The sequence below is a fragment of the Microcaecilia unicolor genome, chromosome 1 (assembly GCF_901765095.1).
Source record: "Microcaecilia unicolor chromosome 1, aMicUni1.1, whole genome shotgun sequence".
NCBI classification, from domain to species: Eukaryota; Metazoa; Chordata; class Amphibia; order Gymnophiona; family Siphonopidae; genus Microcaecilia; species Microcaecilia unicolor.
The window spans coordinates 212,188,895-212,216,470 of record NC_044031.1 but is presented as its reverse complement, the minus strand read 5'-3'; the positions used below and the strand labels follow the sequence as shown (position 1 = coordinate 212,216,470).

The 27,576-nt window shown below is 49.6% G+C and overlaps 1 protein-coding gene across 1 annotated transcript in view; it reads left to right on the top strand.

The window, feature by feature from the left end:
• Positions 1 to 27,576, top strand: part of NME8 (NME/NM23 family member 8) — a 405,852-nt gene that overhangs the window by 349,326 nt on the left and 28,950 nt on the right. The window lies entirely within an intron of this gene.

Sequence of the window (27,576 nt, the reverse complement as noted above, 5' to 3'; positions counted from 1 at the left end):
ATGGTTCTGAAAGATGTACTGATGAGAATATGGAAAAACTTTCCTCCCCCCCCCCCCCCCCCCCCATACTTCCAGTGACAAGAAAGCAGATGCAGGTGTCATGCTCAGACTCTCATGTGCAAGCTAGGCTTGCTCATGTACCCTGCAGTGGAGAAAATCTCTCCAAACCATCTCTGCAGCCATTTCAATTTGCCATCCTCATCCACAAAATGGCTTCTGAGTGGGATGACAAGGATAAACTTCTATCTTTAAAGAGACATATTCCTCTGTGTACGCATGCTCACAAACTGCAGGACCACTACCCTTGTCCCAGAATCCACAGAGCCCCAGTGTCACAGGTAGCTTCCCAACCAAAAGTTGAGATAGAACTTTAAAGATTCAGAATGCATAGCTATAGTATTCAGTCCAGTGGACCGCTGAGATATTTCATATACCATTCCCTCAGTATAGCTTTAGACAGTTAATTCCTCAAAATTATATAGAATGGGTTCATTATTCAAAAGGACCTGTCCTGGTAACATCAGAGGTTAAGCAGATAAGTTTGACTATTCAAGGCTGACATCTCAGTGTGCAGGCAAACGTTTTTAAATAAAGGGAGGCATCAACACAAACATTGACATTGTTATGATTGTGGTCATAACCCCTCTCAAACTTACCTTTTTCCTGGTGGTCAGCTTAGCTGGCTTCTGTTTCTTTTGTCTGTTCTTTCTGAGCTGGCTCTCTCTCTCTGTGCTGGCAGCTTCCAGCAGCATGACTCTAATTGTCTCACTTTATTGCAGCTGTGGGTGTTGCCTGAGTTGCTCTGCTCTCTCTTTGGGTGTACTGGCTTCAAGTGCTTCACGGTGCTGCATTGGTGTGGGTTGGGCCTCTATGGGTTTCAGTGTGCTCTCTGTGTTTCAGTGTGCTGCCTGGGTCTAGGGAGTATGACATCATCAGGGAGGGCCTTGATAAGGAAGTGGTGTTCTTTCCTTCAGAGCCTTTGCAACGGTTGTGTTTGCTTGAGGTAGGGTGGTGCAGTGTGCACTTCTGACTTTGTGTCTAGTTTCCCTGCTTGCTTTTGCTAAAGGTCCAGTGCAGTGCAGTGTGCACTTGTGACTATGTGTTTGCTTTCCTGCTTTCCCCTTGTGGTTCCCCCTGCTTTTCCCTCTTGGTGGTTTTGGAAGCATTGCTGTGTGTAGGGCTTTGGAAGCTCTGTTGCTGTTAGAAGTACTTCTGGGTTTGGTGTTGTTAGGAACACTGCAGTTTGCTGTTAGAAGTACTTCTGGTTTTGGTGCTGTAGGAAGCACTGCTAGTTTGCTGTTAGAAGTACTTCTGGTTTTGGTGGTAGGAAGCACCTCAGTTTGCTGTTAGATGTACTTCTGGTTTTGGGTGCTGTAGAAAGCACTTTAGTTTGCTGATAGAAGTACTTCTGGGTTTGGTGCTGTTAGAGGCATTTTAGTTCGCTGTGAGAAGTACTCCTGTAGCTTGGTGCTTAGTGGCACCTGGGTTAGGTTAGTGCGGTGGTGCACTGCTGTAGCGTGGGGGCTTAGGAAGCTCCTTTGTTAGCTTGTGTATTCAGTTCCCTGCTCTGTTAGTTTAGGGCTTAGGAAGTCCCTTTGTTGAGCAGGGCTTAGGAGCTCCTGTTTAGTATAGGGCTTAGGAAGTCCTTTTGTCAGTTTACTGTTAGGAACTCTCCTGCTGGTTTAGGGCTTGGGAACACTTAGGTCAGTTTAGGTTGAGGAGTACTTCTGTTTCCAGTCCTGGTCCCTGTGTCATCCGGTATCCGGTAAGTCCTGCCGGCCACTCGAACCCAAGGGCTCAACCCTTGGGGGGATAGTGGCCAAGCGCATGTGAAGCTGTACGGACCAGTCCAGTGTGTTCCGGTCCAGTGTGTGTTCCAGTCCTGTGTCCACCAGTCCGGGGGATTGCAGTCCAGTGTTCCAGTCCGGGGGATTCCAGTCCGTGTGTTCCGGCTCGCTGGGCGGTGCCTGCAGTCCCTGCCGGTGTCGGTGTGCTTGCCCAGCGTTGGTTGGTGGGTTTTGCCTGCTGCTGTCGCTCCTCGTCAGCAGCCCAAGGGCTCACGTGTGCTCCAGAGCCCGACCCTGCGGGCTCTGAACCTGAGAACCTGACAGACATCAGCCCACCCTATACTGCACCTCTTTATAAAACTTGTGACTTTGATCATTTAGAGGGTCTTTTACTAAAGATTAGTGTATGACCCATTTTATTCCTGCTGCAGATAATATGCACTAATCAAACATATAAATGGCGAGTGACCGACTCACTCGCAAATGCGCAGTAGAGACTTCCCTCTCTGTCCCGCCCCCGCGTCAATACGTGATGACGGGGGGGGCGGGACAGAGAGGGAAACTGCGCCGCCGAGGATGCTGCCGCCACCCCTCCACCCGGCCGGGCCCTCTCTTCCCTTCTGAACTTACACATCCATTCGCCGAACGCAGCAACGCACATCAGCTGAGCTGCAGTGAGCCCTTCCTTCTTTGCCTGTGGCCCCGCCCTCCTGTGACGTAACGTCAGCGAGGGCGGGACACACACAGGCAGAGAAGGAAGGGGCAGCTCAGCTGATGTGCGTTGCTGCGTTCGGCGAATGGATGTGTAAGTTCAAAAGTAAAGAGAGGGCCCGGGCCAGGTGGAGTGGTGGCGGCGGCGACTTCGAGGGGGGGGGGAGCGGTGGCGACTTCGCGGGGGGGAGGGGAGCGGTGGTGACCGCGGGGGGAGGAGAACCTCAATACCAGCCCGTTTTTACGGGCTCAACGGCTAGTCTTTAGTAAAAAATCCCCTTAATAATTTAAACAGCCATAAACTGCTAAAGTTGTGTGTTTATCTGTCAAAGATTTTTTTTTTGGTAACGTGAACAAGGGCCACCAAAATGCTGCCTTGCCTGGATACAACGGAGCTCCACACTGGGTTAAGGTGAATAGAGATAATAGGGAGTCCTCAGTTCACAGGTAGAGGAGAAAGTAAACACAAACTAGGCCTTAGATGTAAGAATCTCCTCTCATGGCCTGCTCCTGCAGGGCCACAGCATGCAGCAAGCTTTGAAAAGCAGTTCAGAGCTTTACTGCTTTTCAAAGCTTTTGTTCTACTTGGGCACACGGAGCGCATGCTCTTTAATCCTTACATAAGCGTGTCGACTTATTTTTCAAGTGGATGACTTTATTCTGAGAGACTCCTGAGGCAGGCCTTATCGGCCGAAACACAACTGTGTCGAGTCTTGATCATCACAACTATCCTTTAATAAACTGTTTTATAAAAACAATGAAAGACCTAACCATCTTCCGAAGGCTACTGAAAACAGATCTTTTCAAGAAGGCATACAATAAACATCCATCTTAAATACTAAACAACAACATTATACACACTCCTTACAAAACCGAACTTTTATAGCATGACTGATTAACCTCTTTGCTTTCAATGATCAAGCACTACCACCATAAACCTTATGTCGAATAGGATCTCTTTATAGTCGAAGACCTAATGTATGTGACAATCCAATTTATTACTCAGGAACATTTAAGCATTACCATAATGTATTCTTCTTCACCATGTATGTATACACCTGGTATATATATATATATATATATATATATATATATATATATATATATATATATATACTATCATCTGTCCCATATATATCATATTCCATGTATGTTACCATGTATGTATGTACCTTAACGCAAGTCCATTTGTAATTCTGCTATTACGGCAAATGTAAGCCACATTGAGCCTGCAAATTGGTGGGAAAATTTGGGATACAAATGTTACAAATAAAATTTTAAAAAATGGGAGCGTTGTCCACTCACTTTTGAGTCATCTTCACTGTTTTGCTGCATACTATGTATTCTGTGGAGATTTGTTTATTCTGTGTATACATTGGCTTAGTTTATAGTTCACGTGGAGTCAGGTGGCTATTCCCCTGCAAATAAGGCTTCTTAGACTGCCAGAATCTATCAGCACCTGGTAGAGGTTCCCATCCAATTCAACTTGCAGTACACAATTCCTGTTGACTGTGGGTTGCTCACATTTTACACATATTTTACCTTATTTGAAACAGCTACACTGGTTGCCTATTGCATGGCGAATTAACTGTATAGTTGCTTTGTTGGTGTTTAAGTTGTTGCATGATCAGTCATCAGCCTATCTTGCAAATGCTTTGAAGACCTATATTCCCACCCGTGTAATTGTATTGTATTGTAACATTTATAACCCGCGCTTTCCCACTTGTCAGCAGGCTCAATGCGGCTTACATAATATAGCTAAGTTATAAGATAAAACAAAATGAATAAAACATCTAAACATAGTATATAAAGAGGTGGACAATAAAAAGGATAAGGGAGAGAGATCTCAGAATCAAAACCTGCTTGAGATACCATCTTTTCACCAAGTGAGATTAGATATATATATTGTGATAGTCACATCCAGGATAGTTGGGTTAAGGCAGTTTCAGTTTGAAATACAAGTCCCAGAAGGCATTGCAGGCAAGGAGCCAGGGGGTGAGATGAAGAACCCGGACTGGACTCCTAGCTGCAATCGGGGAAGACATGGGTGTAAGCTGGCAGGATGTGTAGAGCGGCTGCCACTAGGGGGAAAGAGAGATAGGAAACCCTGTGTGCAGGAGCTCCTCATTAGTCTAATGCTTAACTCAGCTGGTAAGGGTGTTGGGGAAGCTAGTGGAAGGAGAATGATTGGTTGTGAGAGCAGAAGCCAGGGATTGATTAGGCAGGTGGGGAGGAGTCCCAGAGGAGTTCAGTTCATGAGGAGAGATGAAGTGAGAGAGAAGCAGTTGCAGGGAAAATCCCTTGGGTGTGAGAAGTCCCTAAAGTATTGAAACCTCCTGAAGGTAAAGGCTGCTTTGTGATTGAACTGGGATGATGAACTGAATGAACTGTTTGTCTTGGGAATTGAACTACTGTTTACTGTGCACTGGATAAAGAGCCCAGACTGAAGCTGACTGTGAGCCTGTATTGAATCCTGGTAGGTGCTGGCAGCCTACTGCTTAAAGGGGACTATTTGCCACACACTTTCAGGTGGCTTACATGTGTTTAAGATTGAAGGTGAATGCTACTGTTGGAACCGTGTATCAGGTCTACTAGAAACCTGCATGGAATAAATGCCTTAAGATTGAAGTTGCTGGTGGACATTTGTTTCTCGATTGTACCGGGAGCGCTCTCCCTGGTGACAATATAGAGAGAGACAGAGAAGATCTTTATGATTGCAGCACCTAAATTATGGAATAGTTTTCCACAGCAATTACGTGACGCTCAATACATTACACTTCAGTTTTATATTCTGCAAAAGCCTATACAGTTCCATGCGGATCACAACAAGCAAAAGACCGAAACACAAATTGGGAATTACAGCATTAACAACACTAATTAGAAAAATCAACCCACATATTTACTAAAAAGGAAAGCTTTTAATTGTTTTCTAAACCTTAAATAATCACACAGTGCTGAACTGAAATAGGAAGAGAATTTCAGATCGAAGCAGCTTGATAGGACAGAGACAAAGACAACTGTCTAACAGACTTAACTGCAGCCACTAATGGAAACTTCAAAACAACCTGGCCCCGACCTACTTGTCTGTCCAAAACAGAAAAAAATTCAACCAGATATGAAGGGGTATACCCAAAAAGGAATGAAAAAACAAAATAGAGAGCATACTTTAACATGTGATCTTGCAAACACAGATAACCAGTGAAGTTTATAGAAATAAGGCAATATATGTTCATCCCAACATAGTGAAAAGATAACTCTAATCGCTGGGTTTTGAACTGTCTGAAGCTTTTTCAAAACCACCTTAGTACAGCCAACATACACTACACTGCATTAGTTTAACTTGGAGGGCATTAGGGATTGCACTATAAGCCTAAAGAAAGATGTCTCAAAATTTATTTGAATAGCTCTTAGTTTTCTTAATAGAAAAAAAGGAACTTTAACCACCTTATTTACCTGATCTAACATTGTAAGTTGACTATCCACCTCTACCCCTAAAATTTGAGTGGTAAACTCAAATTTAAATTTATTCTTCCCAAAAACAAAGGCCTCTCTACCCTTTATGTTCTTTGGCGAACCTAGCCATAAAAATTGTGTTTTATCCTGATTAAGCTTGAGATGGAAATGAATAGCCCATTGCTCTATTGCCTCTGTACATTTCTGAATTCTACTTATCATCTCATCATATGTCTTCGGAGCTGGCATCAAGATAGTAATATCATCTGCATACACAAATGCATTCAACTTTAAACTGTCAATCACTTTACCCAACGGCTGTAATAGTAAATTAAATAAAATGGGTGAAAGAGGTGAGCCCTGTGGTACTCCACATAAAGAGGTCCAAGCATCCAACAGGACACCTTGCATCTTGATTCTTTCTTTTAGGAAGAAGTTAAAGACCTTTTTTTTTCAACAGGCTTTTGCTACTGTATAATGTTTATGGGTAGTGATTTGTATGATTATTCAGTTAATAATATGGTTTGTTGTAGATTTTATGTGTTTTTGATATTATGATGAATGTCATTATTGTAAACCACCCAGAATAGTAGATGGTGCGGGTTATATATTTTATAAATAAATAAATTACTACTACTAATCATTTCTATAGCACTACTAGATGTATGCAGCACAATACATGCTATATGCAGGTACTTTCTCTGTCCGTAGAGGGCTTACAATCTAAGTTTGTGTACCTGGGACAATGGAGGATTAAGTGACTTGCCCAAGGTCACAAGGAGCTGCAGTGGGACTTGTACCCAGGTTGCCAGGCTCAAAGCTCGCTGCACTAACCATTAGGCTACTCCTCCCTCTAATAAATGGTGTTGTCTTCCACTATGGAGAAGTCTCTGACAAAGTATCCCTTTTCCCCACAATTGAAAAGCTCGCACCGCATGACTGGCAGCACAGGCGAACTGGGAGCAGACTCTGCCCATGTTAGCGCCATTCTCCACTGACAATTTGATAATTTCCTGCATTCGATGAGCCATCTCGTTTAATATCCTTTCCCCTCCAACAAACTCCAACTCTTCTACATTCTTCATGTGCTCCTCTCTGGGTTTTATCTCCACAAGTACCGTCCTTGGTCCCTATGCTCGACCTCCACCCTCGTGCTCTGCAGATGACGTCACGCAAGTCAGCTGTCCAATCTGAACTCGCTCCCAGTAATTCCACACAGCGGTTGACAATTTGGCACACTTTCTTTCATCCCCCCCCCCCCCCCCCCCCAGTGCGTGGGAATGGCAGCCATGATATTCCCTCAGATCTTCCCCGCCACTTTCCCCAGGTACTCACAGTTCAGATGATATTCTTCAGATCTGGTCTGGTGGTTGGCATTGCCAGTTTTGCTGTCATCCTGGGCGGAAAAAATTCAAACTTGTAGTTCTCAGACAAGCCAGTCCTGCTTTGGTATTCAAAATAATCCTTTAAGTCCCAGGTCTGAAACAAGCAGTCTCTCTTGGCTTATTCTGTCTCCATACACCACACTTCTCTAGTACTGAGCAATTAAATTTTTAATCTTTTCAAAAAAGTCTCTCCAGCTTAAATCCAATCACCTCATGCTGAGTGCCACTTTGCATAACCCGAGACTCACCGCCACCAGCTCAGCATCCTGGGGCACCAATTAGCTTTCAGGATTGGACACCCCTGACCCAGACCACAAAACAAAATCCTTCCTTTCTCACTCTGTTACACACACAGTTCAGACTATCTTACATGAGTTTGGGTGTAGGCTGGGGCCAGATTTACTCCAGTAGGCCATAGGATATTAAGCCGGGCTAACTTGAGTACTCTAGACCAGACCTGAAGCAAGGGGCTCACTCTCCCTTCCAAGAAATGCTCTCCACACCAAGGATGTTATTTTATGCAAACTCAAACTTTACTGAACTCTGCAACAGGCAGTTTAAATCCTTCTTGAAACAACACTCAATTTGTAATTCAATTTGATATCAGATGCAAACTATAAGTCCAGAGAGAACTCAGGGATATGGTGTATCTTCTTAAAAGTAATTTATAATCCTTCAGTATGCACATGTTTGCAGCTCTTCCTGTCCATACCCATATCTTACGGGTGAAACAATCTAAGGCTGTGCCTGCAGCAATTGTGCAGCAAACAGATCTTCCTCTTTGGAGCAGACCTCCCTGTCCGTCCACTTCTGTCCTCCAGAGGAGTACCTCTCTGGGCTACCACCTTTGGCTCTGAACAGCTCTTCACTGTTCCTGCTCCCAGGCTGGGATCCCCTATTTCCCACCTTTAGCACTCCTCACGGTTAATACTGGAATTTGCAAAAACCACCTGATTGGTCATCCTTACTTTCTTGAACCCATCCAGGACGCCATCTCTCCTCCAAGGGTCCCGGCAGGGGTACAGGCAACCAAAGACCTTGTGCAGTCTGCATTAGAGAGCTGCACAGGAACAGGGTTCGCGGGAATCCCGCGGGACGGAAGCAGTTCTGCGGGGTTCCCACTGTAAGTGTAAGCTGCACCTGCACCAGCCTGTCATCTACCGAGTACCAAGTTCTTTGAGTGCTGTCTCCTCCTCCTCCTCTTCTTTTTTTTTATTATTTCTTTATTCATATATTTCCATATATCATCACAATACGTGAATATGCAATCGGCATTTATACAAAAGGCAAAAATAAAGAGAAATATCATTAACAGCCTTTCTGTCCACAAGTTTAGGAAATTTTGGAATCCAAGAATTTAGAATTTAAAGTAAAACATATAGCAGTAATTAAGGACTAGTGGTTGCAACCTCTGGTTCAGACCCCAGCCTGCATTTAGGGAGGGCACACAACATTCAATTCCACTCTAGCATCTAGAAATTGTTTTAACTGTTTTGGGTCTACAAATTGAAACTGTTTACCCTCAAGCATTACATTACAATAACAAGGAAAACGTAATATAAAAGTTGCTCCCCTTGCTACCACCCTAGGGCGGAGTTCCAAAAAGGCCCTCCGTCTCATCTGTGTAGGCCTTGAGAGATCAAGAAAAATACGAATTTTTGAGCCCAAAAACAGATTTTCTAAGTGTCTCAAGGAAAGCCTTAATACGGCATTCCTATCAGGCTCCAGCACAAAAGTAACAAGCAGAGTCAACCTCTGAGTAATTATCTCCAATGAACTTTCAAGGAAAGAAATAAGATCCATTCCTTCCCCTGCTATCGGGGGATTTTCTTCCACCACTCCTGATGTAATAAGACCGAGTAAGGGGAGGCAGTGAGTCCTTATCCATTCCAAGAATGTCAATCATATATTTTTTAACCATGTCCAAAGGGGAAATTAAAGGCGATTTGGGAAAATTAAGAAACCTGAGGTTTAATCTTCTAGTCTGGTTTTCTAGGTACTCCAATCTTTTATGTAGGAAATTATTATCCTTAACCAAAGCCGTTTCTACAGATCCCATTTCTTGAATTTTAATATTCACAGTCTCCAAATCTAAGGTTTGCTGTGCAGTCTTTTGCGCCTGAAGCAGGGCAGCCTCAGAAAGAGTCTTTATGTCAGAAGTATTCACTTTTAAAGTAGTTTGCATAGAAGTGTGAATGCTGTAAACCATATCCCATAGTGACTCTAATGACACAGTTGCTGGTCTATTCACACCACTAATGGCTGAAGAAGGGTGAGGTTGATCTTCAACACAAGCAAATTTAGAAACTATATCCTGAGGCAATACCTTTGAAGCTGATTGTAGCAATAGTTCTCGGCGTTGAGATTCAGCCTCCGTTACTGCAGACACTCCCTCAAACCGGTCGGGCTGAGCCCCTTCGGCTTCCTTCCCTGTCAGAGCTGCCAGCAACTCCCCCTCCAGGCTGGGGTGGAGCTCAGGGAAGCCCCGTTTCCATTCTCAATCGACACCGAAGTGCCGAGAGTTGCAGAGGGGGTCGAAAAGCCCTGAGGACCTGGTTGCTGTCTGAAAAATTGCAAAGTTGTCTGCCTCTTCGCTGAAGAAGTCACAGGAGCTGAGGGATGTTCCTTCACTTTTCCCCTCCGTTTCCCCATGCTTAATGAGGCGACAGAGGTGCCGTAGAGGACCTACAAACAGAGCAACTTCCAGGAGCTAACACAGGTGCGTCCATTCACAACGCCATCTTGGAATCCTCCAGGTTCCTCCTCCTCCTCTTCTTCCTTGCTTTAACAGCACAAATGTGGAAAGTCTGCCATTAAGGAGGTGGTAGAGACACAAATGATGATGTGGAATTCAAACAGGCGTTGGATGAACACAGAGGATCTCTAATTAGAAAATGGAAGTTATAAAAAACCTAACCTTAAATGGCTGCATGTGTGTGGATGTGTCAAGTGACGCTTAGATGGCGACTCTGGCTGTGATTAACTAGGGCTGATACCAGGCAGACTTGTATGGTCTGTGTCTCATTCATGGCAATCTGGTTTAGGATGGGCTGGAAAGGGCTTAGACAGCAACTTCAGTGGCTGGAACATAAGGACAGTGCTGGACAGATTTTTACGGTCTGTCTCTCACAAATGAGAAGATGAAGAGGCTGGAGTAGGCTTTAACGGCAACTCTAGCAGTTGGAACATAAGGATAGAGCCAGATAGACTTCTATGGTCTATGTTCCAGAAATACGAAAGAAAGACCATAATCAAGTATATATCACACTTGTTGATTTAATCATCTATATAAATAAATCCCACCTTGAACGTTCTGAAGCTCACTGCAACGCAGTGAAGCACTGAACTCCTGTAGTCTTCTTAGGCTAGGCTATCAGGACCAGTCACCCTAACTCATAGACCCGCCCTCAGCCACGCCCCATCTGTACATAAAACGCTACTTCAACGTTCTGAGGACAACCTGCTGAAACCATCTGCACACTCCCAAAACAGTTCGTTAGTTCATGGTGGTGAAGCCTTCCAACTCGCCATGTCTCTCTGCCCCGCCCTCACGTCAAACGTCATGATGTTGAGGGCGGAACAATGATGAAAGGATCAGGTACACTCCCCGAGACCATAAAGAAAGTTACTGCTCGCACATCCTCCCCGGAAGGTAAATAAACGATCTGCTTTTGCGGGACTGAACTCTTCAGCACATTCCAAGGGAAAGAAAAGGCATGGAAGGATCAGATACATTCCCCAAGGCCATAAAGAAAGTTACTGCTCGCACATCCTCCCCGGGAGGTAAATAAACCATTTGCTTTTGCAGGACTGAACTGTTCAGCACATTCCAAGGGAAAGAAAAGGCAGGGAAGGATCAGATACACTCCCCAAGGCCATAAAGAAAGTTACTGCTCGCACATCCTCCCCGGGAGGTAAATAAACGATCTAATTTTGCAGGACTGAACTCTTCTGGAATTGCCTCTGGAGAAGGCACGTTAGAACTCCCACCTCTGATGGATGGGGCGACATCAGAGAAGAGAGGGGGGATGGAAGGGGGGCAAGGGAGGGGGGACCTCAGACAACAGAAGTGGGGGTGGAAGGGGGTCCTCACACCACAAAGGGGGGTGGGGGCACCCCTGACAGAGGGGGGGCACAAACTCGCGCACTCTATGTATCACACACATACAGTCTCACACACACAGACACTGTCTCTCACACACTCTCTCACACAAACTCTCTCTCTCTCTCTCTCTCTCTCTCAAACGTACACTCCAAGGAAAACCTTGCTAGCGCCCGTTTCATTTCTCACAGAAACGGGCCTTTTTTACTAGTGAATTCATAATGAGTGTGACTATTGGGCAGACTGGATGGACCATTCAGGTCTTTATTTGCTGTCACTTACTATATTACAATTAATCCTCTTTGCTCCCAGGCTGATGCGCCAGCTCTGACACAGGCATGAGCATTGGATGTCACCTGACCTACTGGCGCGTGCATGTGGTGACTTCTCAGCACACAGTGCCAGTAAATCAGAGACAAATCTTATATGTGCACATCAGAGTGTTCCAAGTTTCAACTTCCATTCCTTCCTTGCCTACAGTGCTGTGGCTCAAATCCAGAGAGAGACTGAGGGAGCTGACCGGAATTTTCTTTTATGCACCATTAAATTCTTACGGGGATGGGTGGGAATGGGTTAAATTCTTGCGGGGACGGGTTGGGATGGGTTAAATTTTTGTGGGGATGGCTAAGATTCCAATGGGGATGGGTAAGATTTCTGTCCCTCTGCAACTCTCTACTCTTCATCACTAACATTTATTAACGCCTAACTCCTCCCACACTCTCACTCATCAACCAGGCACATTTTCCTCTGCAACTTATCCAGGAACCCACCCCTTTGGGCTGGATCATTTACCACCTACAATCTCAGAACCTCCCCTCAGAGACCCTGGACAATTCTCTCATGATGACACGTAGTAATTAATTAGTTTATTAACAATATCAAAGATAGATTATTTGGGGAGGGTTGAAAACTGAGGGAAGGTGAGAGGAAGGGCCCCTCAAGGAAAGTTGGAGGAGGACTGATTTCAGTGTATGGAGAAGCTTGTTGACACAAAAGTGGTGCATTTGGATGATGCCAGCACTCTCTCTAAGGTGGACATTGGATTCACAATGGTACCTGCGATGTGCCTTAGAGAACTCACCGTTATCTCACAGTGCATCTCTATGGCCCTAACATCTGGATCAGGGCTTCATGCTGCCAGGTCATCTCCTGTGTCAGTACAGTTAGTGCCCCATCTCCTGCGTTCCCTGCAGTTGCAGACTGAGCTGCATTTCCAGATGCCATATGAGATGATGCATTGGCTGCATGAGGGGGAGGAAATGGGGCAGCAGGAGGCTCTCTCTCCTCACTGTTTGATATTAAGACCTCCTCTTGACTCCTGCCCTTCTCTTTTGGGGGTGGTACAGTGGGGCAGCCAGGGATGGATGGATAAGATGGGATTGTGAAAGGAGTTGTGGGACATGGTTGGAAGGGAGAGGGTACAGGGGTTGAGGGAGCAGAGAGGGATGGTTAGAAAGGATCAGGTAGAAAGACTGAGGATCTGGCAACTTTGTTGTCAATTCTAGGAAGAACCAAAATGGCTGTTAGATGCAAGAACATGGTTGGATATGCAGTCAGAATGGCATCATTGTCTCACTATTTTAGGGTTGCAGTTCAGGTGACTGCAGCCCAAGGAGGATATAGAAAGGGAATAGATTTGATATACCAACTTTCTATGGTAGTCAAAGTGGTTCACATATTGTATATACAGACACTTTATTTGTCTCTAGTGGGCTCACAATCTAAGTTGCATGCATTTTAGGGACAGAAACAGGAAGATATGCTGTAAGTAATGCACTGGACAGAAATCCCTAGGACACTTACGATGCTTGGACAGAGATGTACCTGAAGTGGCCTTAGAGTTTGGGATTTAGGAATAGAGAGTGGGTGTGCTACAGCTGTACAATGCAAGCAGATGTTGTGGAGCCTACTGCCCAGACATAAGTTGTTGGTATCAGCTAATGGACTTTCCATGATATTTGTAGGGTGGCAGCACTGATGGTTAGAAACAGAGGGTCTGACATGGAATGGAGTTGGGTACAGGGACCATGGTGCTGTCAGTATATAGGCACACACAACTATGGAGACAATGGCATGTTTGGGCAAGGAAGGGCATAGGATATGTTGGCCTTTCGCATGTTCAGCCATCTCCCTGCCCTTAAGAACCATGAGGGATGCTGTGTAGAGGGAACCTAAGAGGAAAATGTTGGGTGAGTTTGCAGTGCATATATTTTCAACTGGCATACACTGTTCAGTCAATATTATGTCCACGGTGGTCAGCATTTTTTTTGAACACCAATCGCCACATGCAGAATTAGCCCTGGATATTCAGTGCCATGCCATGTCTGGGTATTGGCACTGAATATCCAGGACTAATTCCTGCTATGGAAACTGTTGTAGCTTATGCGGGTCCCAGCCAATATTCAGCCAGGACAGCATAAGATATTTTGCAGACCCTGGCTGAATATCAGCCAGGACCAACATAAACATTTCTGGTCAGGTCCTGAACTCCCATTCCCAGAACAGCACACCCCTCCTTCCCAATCCTCTCTCACCCTCAAGAACTGCATACCTTCTGTCTTGATCTCCTTCCCATCCTTCTAAAGAAAATCCAAAGCAAGCCTGAGCCCCTCACCCCACTAACCCTTAGGCTCCCAAAGCCATGCCGCGCCATGCAGGACCTAGTGGACATCGCTCCTGCTCCACTAGACCACCAGGGACCAGCAAGGTTCGCTCAGGGGGGCCTATAGCATAGAGGGTGAGGTAAGGTTAGGGGGGCTCAGACCTGATTTGCATTTTCTTGGAGGGGTGGGAGGGGGATTGCGAAGGAGGGGATATGCTGTTCTCGGGATGGGAGAGGGATTGGGATGGGGATGCAGCTAGAACTACTACTACTAATAATAATGTATTTCTATCACACTACTAGACATATGCACTGCTGTACATAAAACTTGTATGAGACTGCCTGCTCAACAGAGTTTACAATCTATTCACGACAGACAAACAGGACAAAAAAGGGATTGGGGAGTTACTTAGGGAATTATTAAAACAGACAGGGTACTGAACAGGTGAATAAAGACTGAGTTAAAAGCAGCCTCAAAAAGATGGGCTTTTAGCCTACATTTGTATATGACCAGAAACGGAGCTTGATGTACTGACTCAAGAAGTCTATTCTAGACATAAGGTGCAGCAAGATAAACGGAATGGAGTATGGAGTTGAAGGTGGAAAGAAAAGTACAGATAGGAGACACTTACCTGATAAATGTAGTTCCCAGAAAGGGTCATAGGGAGAGATCAGAGTGGAAAGATACTGTGGAGCTGCAGAATGAATCAATTGTAAATCAGTAAGAGGACATTATATATGGAAATGGATAGGTAGCTAATAAAGTGACTTGAAGAGAGGGGTTATATGAGTGTAGCGACACTGGCAGAAGATACGTTGTATAGCAGAATTGTGAACAGATTGAAGGGGAGAGAGATGGTTTAGTGAGTGACCTGTGAGAATCAAGTTGCAGTATTCTAAGGTAATGATGATGTGAATAAAAGTTTTAAAAGTATGCTCAGAAAGGAAGGGACACATTTTGGAGATCATATAGAGAAAGAAGTGACAAGTTTTAGCAGTCTGTTGGATATGTGTGGAGAAAGAGAGAGAGAGAAGCCAAAGATGGCCCCCAAGGTTTTGAGTTGATGAGGCAGGGAGGAATGAGAGTGTTAACCACAGAAATAGAGAATGGGGGAAGGGGAGGGGTGGGTTTAGGAGGGAAGATAAGAAGTTCAGTTTGGGCCATGTTCAGTTTCAGATGTTGCTGAGACATCAGGCAATAATGTCAGACAAGCAGGCTGAGACTTTGGCCTGGATTTCTGATGACATTTCTGGTGTGGAGAGGTAAATCTGAGAATCATCAGCATAAAGATGATACTGAAAACCATGGGAGGAGATCAGAGCACCAAAGGAATAAGTATATATAGAGAAAAGAAGTGGTTCCACGACAGAGCCCTGAGGTACACTGACTTCTAGTGGAACTGCAGTAGAGGAAGAAGCATACACTAAAAGTGCGATGGGAGAGGATAATAAAAAAAACAAGACAAAACATAGCCCCGAAATCTAAGTGAGGACACCGTTTCAAGGAGTAGGTGGTGAACAACAGTATAAAAATCAGAAGCTAAATCGAGAAGGATAAGGATTTAGTAGAAGCCCTTGGATCTGATCAGGAGCAGGTCATTGGAGAATTTAGCATGGGCTGTTTCTGTTGAATGTAGAGGGCAAGGGTACTATCTGGACATTAACTGGGCACCGGCCAATATTCAGACTGTTACCTCTGCCTTTTTGCTATCCAAACTACAGCTGCTTGCTTAACCAGTTAGTGGTCTGAACATAACCACTAACCAGTTAAGCCTTAGCTTCTCCCAGGCTACGCCCATGTACTGCCTCAGCACTACCCAGACAGTGCAGGGGAGGTCTGTGGTGATATTTAGGAGCACTGTTCGGTTAAATGTTGCTGAATATCAACACTTAGGTGGCCAGAGGGGTGTGGTAACCTGAACAAGGACAGGCCTGAGGCCAGGACAAACAGGAGCCACACAGTGGGTTAAGGTGATCAAAATAACTTTTTGAAGTGTCAGGTAGGGGTCCTGTTGAATTCACAGGTAAATATCCAGTGTACCTGAATGTAACTCACTTTGAGCTACTACTGAAAAGGGTGTGAGCAAAATCTAAATAAATAAGGGAGAAAACAAAACAAACTAACACTTCCATGCAAGAGTGTCCTCCTGTGGCCTGCTTCTGCAGGGCCACAGCATGCAGCATATACTCTGGGCTCTGGTCTGGCTCCCCAGAGTTACCAGTACAGTGGTTAGCAGTTCACCTAGACCAGTCTGCATCTAGCTGGGTCAAGGATATCAAGTCACAAGGTTCCAAGTCAAACATGGCCTATCTGACTGTTGTGGTTGCAATTCATACTTAGATGGTGGAGGCATATGCAGTTGGATGTCGCTGCTTCCATCTGGCCCCCCTAAACCTGGCTGCACTCCTAGCATTTATACTTCCTAGTTCCTGTTCTTCTGGCTCCAACCCTCTCATGTCACTTCCCCCTTTGGTGGGACCTTAAGGTGGTTCTGACACTGTGAGAGAGTATCCTTAAGGAGAAGTGGTCGTGTCCTATAGATTCCCTCAAATACTCTCCCCATCAGCTAAACCATGCCCAGTTGAGCGCCTGCCACTAACACCTGGGGTTCACAAAACTGTCCCAGGCAACCGAGAAGCTTACCTTAGATAGGCAAGATTCCAAAGCACTGTGACATAGCTGAGGCAAATAAGTCGTAGTTGCCATTGGACATCTCTGGTATGTGGCATTAGTCACAGTGGTAGAGAGCTAAATAGATCCTCATCTGAAAGGTGCCATAATTCCCTGTAGTCCTCTCCTTCATCCTCATCACCTCCCTCATATTCATCATCCCACCCCAGCTTCTGGATCAAGGGTGTCCCAATCGTCCACACCAAATCCATCATCAGTGCCATCCTCTTCCTCCACATTGGTCCCTTGTCCAAACGTTAAATGCAGAAACCTATTGGGAGCTCAATTTCAGGAGCTTGCATTATTACCTGCGTGAGCATGTGACAATGGTTGGCTCACTCATTTTTACCGAACAGGAAGCTTCCCAAAGTCAGCTCGGGTTTGTAATTCAATGGGGATGGATTTTGGTTGGTAGACTAATGGATCCAAGACTCCTGGGGTAGCTGTCATGGCCCCAACCAAGCTCTTGCAGTTTTGGTCTAACCTGCTGGCAGGTGTATTTATTAACAAGGGGAAATCTCCAGCTATGGAAATTGCTGCTCTAGGTGTCCAGCTAACTCCTTTGCCACTTTCCCTGGGTCTTAGAAACTCCCCACTTCATGGCAGTGTCTTCACTTTCCACTCTGTGGTTTGTGTTTCCAAGCTGCAGCTCCATGGCACCTCCGGAATAAGGGTGACCTCAGTGGATACCGGCTCCTTTCTACAGTCTTTATTGGAGCCAGCAACTGGCACTGAAATGGACTTGCTCCCCAGTCTTTGATGCAAAACAGGGCTCATCTCACCAGATAAATTGTTTGAACTCCCCACCCCTTTTGCTTGCCTAGGTCCTTTGTTGCCATGTTTCCTGTTGCCATAGGCAGTTGTATGGGAGCAAGCTTGGCCTGACCAAGTAGGACTCGGATCACTCATTTTCTCATCCCCAGTATCAGGCAGAGCTTCTCTTCTCCAGCAGGAGACCCTGGTTAATCTTTCCAGGTGGTGGAGCGGTTCCCATTTAATGACTAGGGCCTCCCACTTAGGGTGTTCTTGGACTCCCAGTAGTTTTCCTTTAGTATTGTTCTTCATTGGGCTGATCTTCCACACTCTGGTTTGGTTCCTTGAAGGGGGTCTCTCCTCTGGGAAGTTTCCCTGAGCCAGCTAGCTAAGTCCTCCAGCTTCGTGTGCACTGTGTGGTTAGGTGCTTCCCCTTGGGCCAGCTGTTCCCGCAGGACCCATGTGCCACAGACTAGCTCTGCTACTCTCCCCTGAAGTTCTTGACCTGTAGTTGTTGTGCATATTCATGCCGGCCAGCATTTGGACTCATTCTAGACCCAAATTATAACTCCACTATAGTAACATAGTAGATTCTCCGAGGACAAGCAGGCTGCTTGTTCTCACTGATGGGTGACGTCCACGGCAGCCCCTCCAATCGGAACACTTTTCTAGCAAAGGCCTTTGCTAGTCCTCGCGCGCCCATGCGCACCGTGCATGCGTGGCCGTCTTCCCGCCCGAACCGGCTCGTGTTCGTCAGTCTTCTTTTGTCCGCGCTCAGTACGGTCGTGTTTACGCCGTTCGCACCCCTTAAGTTGACCTCGCGCGTCTTTTTTGAGTTTTCGCTAATTTAAAAAAAAAAAAGGATTTCGGAAGAAGGCCTGTTCGGTCTTTTTCCCCTTCCTGTATTTCCAGTTTTTGCCCCGTTAAGTTTTCTTTCGTTTTCGGGGTAGGCCCTTTTGAGGCCTCGGGTCAAATTTTTTTCTCCCCCTCTTTTTGGTGCCTTACCGCAATTACGAGTTTTGATTTCGCCGGCGTGATTTTTCCGCCCATGTCATCGAAGTCTCCCAGCGGCTTCAAGAAGTGCACCCAGTGCGCCCGGGTAATCTCGCTCACTGACAGGCACGCGTCGTGTCTTCAGTGTCTGGGGGCTGGGCACCGCCCGCAGGCCTGTAGTCTTTGCGCCATTTTACAGAAAAGGACTCAGGTAGCGAGATTGGCCCAGTGCAACGTTTTGTTCTCGGGCTCTTCGTTGGCATCGGCACCGGCAGTATCGAGTGCGTCGACGTCGACAGTGTCAAGACCTCCGTCCTCGGCCGCGACTGCATCGAGGCATCGACCCTCTGCGTCGGGGCCGAGACATCGAAGGCTGCGTCGGCGTCGGTGGTACCCGGGTCCTCCACTAGTGCTGATGTCGTCAGACGGTGGTGCTTCGATTGGAGTGCAGGTGAGGGCTGTCCATTCCCATGCTGGTGGCGGTGAGCCTTCGGGTGGGTCTCCCCCTACCCTGAGGGCTCCTGCGGTACAGCCCCCCCGAGACCGACCTTCTTCGGCCTCGGCCCCGAGGAAGCGTCGGCTGGATTCTACGTCCTCCTCGTCGGTACCGGGAAGCTCCGGTGACATGCTTCGTTTGAAAAACTCAAAGAAGCATCGACACCGGTCTCCTTCCCGTGTCGGTACCGAGAGCTCTGGGTCACCGAGGGAGTCGGCACCCAGTAGGCATCGGCACCGGGAGGACCGCTCACCCTCTGTTCAGGAGGTGTCGATGCGCTCCACCTTGGACAGCCCGGAACAGCCTCCACGCCCGGAACAGACTCTGACATCGACACCTGCATCGGCTTCCATGTCTTTCTCCACAGCCGCTCTGCACGAGAGTCTCCGGGCCGTCCTCCCAGAGATCCTGGGAGAGCTGTTGCGCCCTTCCCCTCCGGTACCGGGGGTGCTTGCGCCACCGTTACCGTCGAGTGAGGTGCCGGCTGGACCCTTGCCCGGGGTGAGGTCTCCGACATCGGTGCCGCTTGCGGTACCGACTGCGGTCGCCTCCCAGGAAGGCTCCCCGACGACGTCGGCGGAGGGAGCTTCGCCGGTGCGGGCGAGGGAGTCTACCTCTCGACGCTCACACCGTGGCTGTGGTTCCACGGAGTCGAGCCGGGCACGGCTTCAGACACAGGTCCGTGAACTTGTGTCTGATACCGATGGTGAGGCCTCGTGGGAGGAGGAGGAGGACATCAGATATTTCTCTGACGAGGAGTCTGATGGCCTTCCTTCTGATCCCACTCCCTCCCCTGAAAGGCAGCTTTCTCCTCCCGAGAGTCTGTCTTTTGCGGCCTTTGTCCGGGAGATGTCTACGGCCATCCCCTTCCCGGTGGTTGTGGAGGACGAGCCCAGGGCTGAAATGTTTGAGCTCCTGGACTATCCTTCTCCACCTAAGGAAGCGTCCACAGTACCCATGCATCATGTCCTAAAAAAGACATTGCTGGCGAACTGGACCAAGCCTTTAAGTAATCCCCACATTCCCAAGAAGATCGAGTCCCAGTACCGGATCCATGGGGACCCAGAGCTGATGCGCACTCAGTTGCCTCACGACTCTGGAGTTGTGGATTTGGCCCTAAAGAAGGCTAAGAGTTCTAGGGAGCATGCTTCGGCGCCCCCGGGCAAGGTCTCTAGAACCTTAGACTCCTTTGGGAGGAAGGCCTACCATTCCTCTATGCTCGTGGCCAAAATCCAGTCTTACCAGCTCAACACGAGCATACACATGCGGAACAATGTGCGGCAGTTGGCGGGCTTGGTGGACAAGCTCCCCCCTGAGCAAGCCAAGCCATTTCAGGAGGTGGTCAGGCAGCTGAAGGCGTGCAGAAAATTCCTGGCCAGAGGGGTGTATGACACCTTTGATGTTGCGTCCAGGGCCGCTGCTCAAGGTGTGGTGATGCGCAGACTCTCATGGCTGCGTGCCTCCGACCTGGAGAATAGGATCCAGCAGCGGATTGCGGACTCGCCTTGCCGTGCGGATAATATTTTTGGAGAGAAGGTCGAACAGGTGGTAGAGCAGCTCCACCAGCGGGATACCGCTTTCGACAAGTTCTCCCGCCGGCAGCCTTCAGCTTCTACCTCTACAGGTAGACGTTTTTTGGGGGGGAAGGAAGACTGTTCCCTACTCTTCTGGTAAGCTTAGGTACAATCCTCCTTCTCGACAGCCCAGGCTAAGCCCCAGCGCGCGCGCTCTCGTCAGCAGCGTGCGCCTCAGCAAGGCCCCTTGGCTCCCCAGCAAAAGCAAGGGACGAGCTTTTGACTGGCTCCAGCAGAGCATAGCCGACATCCAAGTGTCAGTGCCAGGCAACCTGCCAGTCGGAGGGAGGTTGAAAGTTTTTCACCAAAGGTGGCCTCTCATAACCTCCGATCAGTGGGTTCTTCAAATAGTCCGGCAAGGATACACCCTCAATTTGGCTTCCAAACCTCCAAATTGTCCACCGGGAGCTCAGTCTTACAGCTTCCAACACAAGCAGGTACTTGCAGAGGAACTCTCCGCCCTTCTCAGCGCCAATGCGGTCGAGCCCGTGCCATCCGGGCAAGAAGGGCTGGGATTCTATTCCAGGTACTTCCTTGTGGAAAAGAAAACAGGGGGGATGCGTCCCATCCTAGACCTAAGGGCCCTGAACAAATATCTGGTCAAGGAAAAGTTCAGGATGCTTTCCCTGGGCACCCTTCTCCCCGTGATTCAGGAAAACGATTGGCTATGCTCTCTGGACTTGAAGGACGCCTACACGCACATCCTGATACTGCCAGCTCACAGACAGTATCTGCGATTTCAGCTGGGCACACGTCACTTCCAGTACTGTGTGCTACCCTTTGGGCTCGCCTCTGCGCCCAGAGTGTTCACGAAGTGCTTGGCTGTAGTAGCAACAGCACTTCGCAGGCTGGGGGTGCATGTGTTCCCATATCTCGACGATTGGCTGGTGAAGAACACATCCGAGGCAGGAGCTCTACAGCAGATGACTATTCGCCTCCTGGAGCTACTGGGGTTTGTGATAAATTATCCAAAGTCTCATCTTCTCCCAGTGCAGAATGTCCCGTCCCGGAGCCTTACCTGGGCTCCCGCGGCGGGGAGCGATGGTCAACGGAGCCCGCGGGACCCAGTGCGGCGAAGCCGAGCCGCAGACGGGGCCGGCGCTGCCGCAGGTCGGTCCGAGGCCGGCGATCTGCTGGAGCGAACGCCGGCCTTGGAGAAGAGAATACGCCGGCCAAGATGGCGGCGCCGGCGTTGTCGCTTCCCTGCCCCGGAGCGGACCAGCGAGCAGGCTCCGCCTACTCGCGCCGGATTGGGGCATTGACGTGGAGACTCCGCCTGCAAGGCAGGCTGGCCAATCCAGGCGTCCCTTGCCTGCCAAGGCCGGCGGGATTGGCTCCTGCTGTTGAGAGGGGATGGACTGGCGGGAGATTTAAACCACGGAACGGGAAGGGTCCAGTGCTTCCGTTTCAGATGTCAGAAGCCGACACAGTGGATCTCGGAGTGTTGCACCTTCAGAGACTGTGTTCCTCTTCAAGCTAGCCGTCCTTGCTAGCCACCTTCAGAGACTGTGTTCCTCTTCCAGCTAGCCGTCCTTGCTAGCCACCTTCAGAGACTGTGTTCCTCTTCAAGCTAGCCGTCCTTGCTAGCCACCTTCAGAGACTGTGTTCCTCTTCCAGCTAGCCGTCCTTGCTAGCCACCTTCAGAGACTGTGTTCTTCTTCCAGCTAGCCGTCCTTGCTAGCCACCTTCAGAGACTGTGTTCTTCTTCCAGCTAGCCGTCCTTGCTAGCCACCTTCAGAGACTGTGTTCCTCTTCAAGCTAGCCGTCCTTGCTAGCCACCTTCGGAGACTGTGTTCTTCTTCCAGCTAGCCGTCCTTGCTAGCCACCTTCAGAGACTGTGTTCCTCTTCAAGCTAGCCGTCCTTGCTAGCCCCCTTCAGTGACTGTGGTCCCTTTCAGTGCTAGCCGTCCTTGCTAGCTGTCTGCAGAGACTGTGCTCCTCCTCAGTGCTAGCCGTCCTTGCTAGCTGCCCTTCAGAGACTGTGTTGCTGACTACCAGCCAGGCCGGCCGTCACCCCGCGGTTCCAGCAGTCCCGCTGGCCGCCTGCAGCTGGGGGCTCAACCCTTGGTGAACGGCGGTCGCCGCGGGTGAAGATTCGGGGTGCGCGGCTGTCCTCTGAGGTCTTGCGGGACCTCAGGGAACCTAAGGGCTCACCAATAACCAAAACAGGACAGGAAACGGAAGCCATGAGCTCGCCTACGCAGCCTGATCTACGGGACCTGGCCAAGGTACTTCAGCAGCAGGAGCAGCTGAACGCCCTGTCAGGGGCGCTCCAGAACGTATGCTCTCAACTTCCAACGCTTCAGGTACAGAACCAGGCTGCTGCGGTCCAGGGGGCCGCAGCAGCTCCCCGTTCGGGAGGGTTCCGCACGGGACCTCGGTTCCCTGAACCGGCACGATATGATGGGGCCCCGGGAGGTTGCCGGGGGTTCCTCAATCAGTGCAACCTGGCCTTCCGGATGCAACCGGAGGCATTTGCCTCGGACCAAAGTAAAGTGGGATATATCATGGGCCTATGCGAAGGGAAGGCCGTGGCCTGGGTGGCCCCACTAAACGAACAACAGGACCCCATCTTGGATGACTATAGTGAATTTCAGCGCCGTTCCGTATGGTGTTCGACCTTCCTGGGAGACCATCTTCCGTGGCGTCGGAACTGCTGCGAATTCATCAGGGTGAGGGGACGGTGGCCGATTATGCCATTCGTTTTCGGACTTTAGCCACGGAGCTCCGTTGGAATCCGGAGTTTTGATGGCAATTTTATGGAAGGGTTACAAGAACGAATCAAGGACGAATTGGCAGGACGAGAGGTCCTAGGCCAATTGGATGCCCTGATTTCGCTCTGTATCCGAGTGGATACCCAGTTCCAGGAGCGAGCTAGAGCCCGGGCGGAATGGCAAAAGTGGGTGCGGGGAACGTCCCGGACTGCTAAGGGGCCATCCCCTCGCCGTGGGAACCGGGACTCCAAGGAGAATGGGGAGGAGCCGATGGTGATGGGCCGTCAACGGCTGGCTCCCTCCGACAGGAAGAAACGTTTGTGGGACGGACTGTGCCTCTATTGTGGTGAGGCTGGACATTTTATCCGGGCCTGTCCCGCCCGGGCGGGAAACGCCTCCCCAAGGCACCTTGAGGGGAGGGGTCTTGGGGCATTCCGCTCCCCTACCGGATTCCCTGATCACACTGCCGGTAATACTACGGTGGCACGAGACCATGATCCAGACCCGGGCCCTAGTGGACTCCGGGTCGGGGGGCAACTTCATCGGGCACGAACTGCTGCAACAAATGGGCTGGCCCACGCTCCTGCGGCGGCCGGCACTGCAGATAACCTCCATCCAGGGAACTACATTACCGCAGCCGGTCACGGAGATCACCCCCTTTTGGGATTGCAGGTAGGGGAGGATCACCGGGAAGAAGTCCAATTCCTGGTACTATCCCGGACCATTCATCCAGTGGTCCTAGGGTTGCCATGGCTACGGAGTCATAGCCCTGTTATTGACTGGACTGGGGGAAGTATCCGAGCTTGGGGTAGTTCCTGTCGGGAGAACTGTTGTAAGGGCCGGATCGGCAGCTGCCCTGCATTAGCTAGTGTGCCCGGGGGGGCACGGATTGAGCTGGGCTCCCTGCCTATGGACTATAGGGACTTTGCGGATGTGTTTAGTCCAATGGAGGCGGAGGTTCTACCGCCTCATCGGTCCTTCGACTGTGCCATTAATTTGATGGCAGATACCATGCCACCTCGGGGCCGACTGTATACCCTGTCCCGAGAAGAGTCCAAGGTAATGCAGGAATACATCCGGGAGAATCTGCGGAAAGGGTTCATCCGGCCCTCTACATCCCCGGCCGGGGCCGGATTCTTTTTTGTTACTAAGAAGGATGGCTCCTTGAGGCCCTGTATTGATTATCGGGGGTTAAATGCCATCACGGTAAAGGATCGTTTTCCTCTATCGCTCATTCCCGAACTCTTTGACAGGCTGCAAGGAGCCCAGATGTTTACCAAGTTGGACTTGCGGGGGGCCTACAATTTAGTTCGAATCCGGCGAGGGGACGAATGGAAGACGGCTTTTAACACCCACGAGGGACATTTCGAGTATCGGGTGATGCCGTTTGGCCTATGTAATGCCCCTGCAGTGTTTCAGCGACTTATTAACTATGTGCTTGAGGATTTGTTGAACTCTACGGTGATTGTATACCTGGACGACATCTTGGTTTTTTCCCAAAACCCCGCGGAACATGTGAGTCATGTTCGCGCAGTGCTGCAACGGTTACGGCAATTCCGCCTGTTCGCTAAGCTCAGTAAGTGCGCTTTTCATCAGAGGTCGCTACCATTTTTAGGACACATTCTGTTACCTGGGGGGCTACAGATGGAGCCGACAAACTCCGGGCGATTCAGCAATGGCCACAACCGCTGGGATTGAAAGCACTACAACGTTTCTGGGATTCGCGAACTATTATCGCCAGTTTATTCCTCAGTATTCACAACTGACAGCGCCGTTGACGGCGCTCACTAGGAAAAACGCGAATGTCCGGGACTGGCCGCCCGAGGCGCAAGTGGCTTTTCGCCAGGTAAAAGAGGCGTTTCAACTCAGCGTCCATTTTGTTAGCCCCGGATCCAGAGAAACCCTTTATTGTGGAAGTGGACGCGTCCGCGTTGGGAGCCGGGGCGGTCCTCTCTCAGGTGAATCCCAAGGGCCGGCGCCAACCTTGCTCTTTCTTCTCTCGTAGATTCTCCCCGGCGGAATGTAATTATACAGTAGGGGATAGAGAGCTCTTAGCATTAAAATTAGCCCTGCAGGAATGGAGACATCTGCTGGAGGGAGCGGAACACCGGTTCACGGTGATCACTGACCACAAGAATCTACTGTATCTTCAAGAGGCTCAACGGCTCAATCCCCGACAAGCCCGATGGTCATTGTTTTTTGCCAGATTCCATTTTCAACTGGTCTTTCGGGCTGCTGCTCAGAATACCCCTGCGGACTCTCTCTCCAGAGCATTTGAGGTTCCAGAGGAGACAAAGGAGATCCATTCCATGTTGGATCCGGCATGCCTCAGCGCGGCTGTGGGGGAGGTCGCTCCTACGACAGAACTAGTGCCGGCCGCTGATCGAGCGAAGGTAATGCAATGGGGGCATTCGTCCAGATGGGCGGGGCATTTTGGGTATCAAAAGACTCTTCGTCTCATTGCCAGACAGTATCGATGGCCTCAGATGAGGCGAGACATTCTTCAATTCGTCACCACCTGCCCTGTGTGCGCCCGAACTAAACCGGTGATCGGGACCCCCATGGGGAAGTTACAACCGCTGTCCGTACCGACAGTCCCCTGGACGGAGCTTTCCATGGATTTTATCACCGACCTCCCCAGTTCCCGGGGACACACGGTGATTTGGGTGGTAATTGACCGTTTTTTCCCGGATGGCCCATTTTGTTCCCTTGCCGGGACTTCCTTCGGCGGCCGCCTTAGCCCAACTCGTCATTCAACACATTTTCGACTTCATGGGCTGCCTCTTCGGATTATTAGTGACCGAGGACCCCAATTCACCTCGCGCTTCTGGAGGGCCTTGTGTACAGCATTGGGGGTGAAGACCCATTTTTCATCAGCATACCATCCTCAAACCAATGGCATGGTCGAGAGGACGAACCAAACATTAAAAGGGTTCTTGCGAGCGTTTGTCAACAAGCGTCAAGATAACTGGGTCTCCCTACTTCCTTGGGCCGAGTTTGCATATAAACACAGCGTCCACTCGGCCTCGGGAGACTCTCCATTCTTCTTGGTATATGGACGACATCCTCGGCTTCCAGCACCTTTCCCGTCTGGATCTCCGACCCCCATGGTTAATGTAACTCTGGCAGATCTGCAAAGGGTCTGGGAGATGGCCCGGAGAACAACTGCAGCGGGCAGCTACCAAATACAAGGTCTTCGCAGATCGTCACCGGCGAACCGCTCCGTCTTGCAACCAGGGCAGAAGGTATGGTTAAGCACGAAATACCTCCGACTCCGGGTGCCCTCTCGAAGATTGTGACCTCGGTATATCGGACCGTTTGCAATGCAATCACGACTCGGAGCTGTGACATATCGGTTGCGATTACCTAGTACCCTGCGGGTGCATAACGCCTTCCATATTTCCCTATTGAAAGGTTTTCGAGGATCTCGATGGCACCCCCAACGGCAGGAAGCCGAAGGTCTAGAAGCAGATCCCGATCCAGAGTATGAAGTGGACGATGTTCTGGATTCAAAGAAGCGGCGGGGAAGGCTATATTACTTATTGTCCTGGAAGAATTTTGGTCCCGAAGACAACTCCTGGGAGCCTGCGGCGAATGTACATGCGCCAGAGTTGATCAAAGCTTTCCACGCCCGGTCGCCTTCCAAACCCGGGCCCGGGGAAAGAGGGGCATCCGGGGAGGATACTGTCCCGTCCCGGAGCCTTACCTGGGCTCCGCGGCGGGAGCGATGGTCAACGGAGCCCGCGGGACCCAGTGCGGCGAAGCCGAGCCGCAGACGGGGCCGGCGCTGCCGCAGGTCGGTCCGAGGCCGGCGATCCGCTGGAGCGAACGCTGGCCTCGGAGAAGAGAATACGCTGGCCAAGATGGCGGCGCCGGCGTTGTCGCTTCCCTGCCCCGGAGCGGACCAGCGAGCAGGCTCCGCCTACTCGCGCCGGATTGGGGCATTGACGTGGAGACTCCGCCTGCAAGTCAGGCTGGCCAATCCAGGCGTCCCTTGCCTGCCAAGGCCGGCGGGATTGGCTCCTGCTGTTGAGAGGGGATGGACTGGCGGGAGATTTAAACCACGGAACGGGAAGGGTCCAGTGCTTCCGTTCAGATGTCAGAAGCGACACAGTGGATCTCGGAGTGTTGCACCTTCAGAGACTGTGTTCCTCTTCAAGCTAGCCGTCCTTGCTAGCCACCTTCAGAGACTGTGTTCCTCTTCCAGCTAGCCGTCCTTGCTAGCCACCTTCAGAGACTGTGTTCCTCTTCAAGCTAGCCGTCCTTGCTAGCCACCTTCAGAGACTGTGTTCCTCTTCCAGCTAGCCGTCCTTGCTAGCCACCTTCAGAGACTGT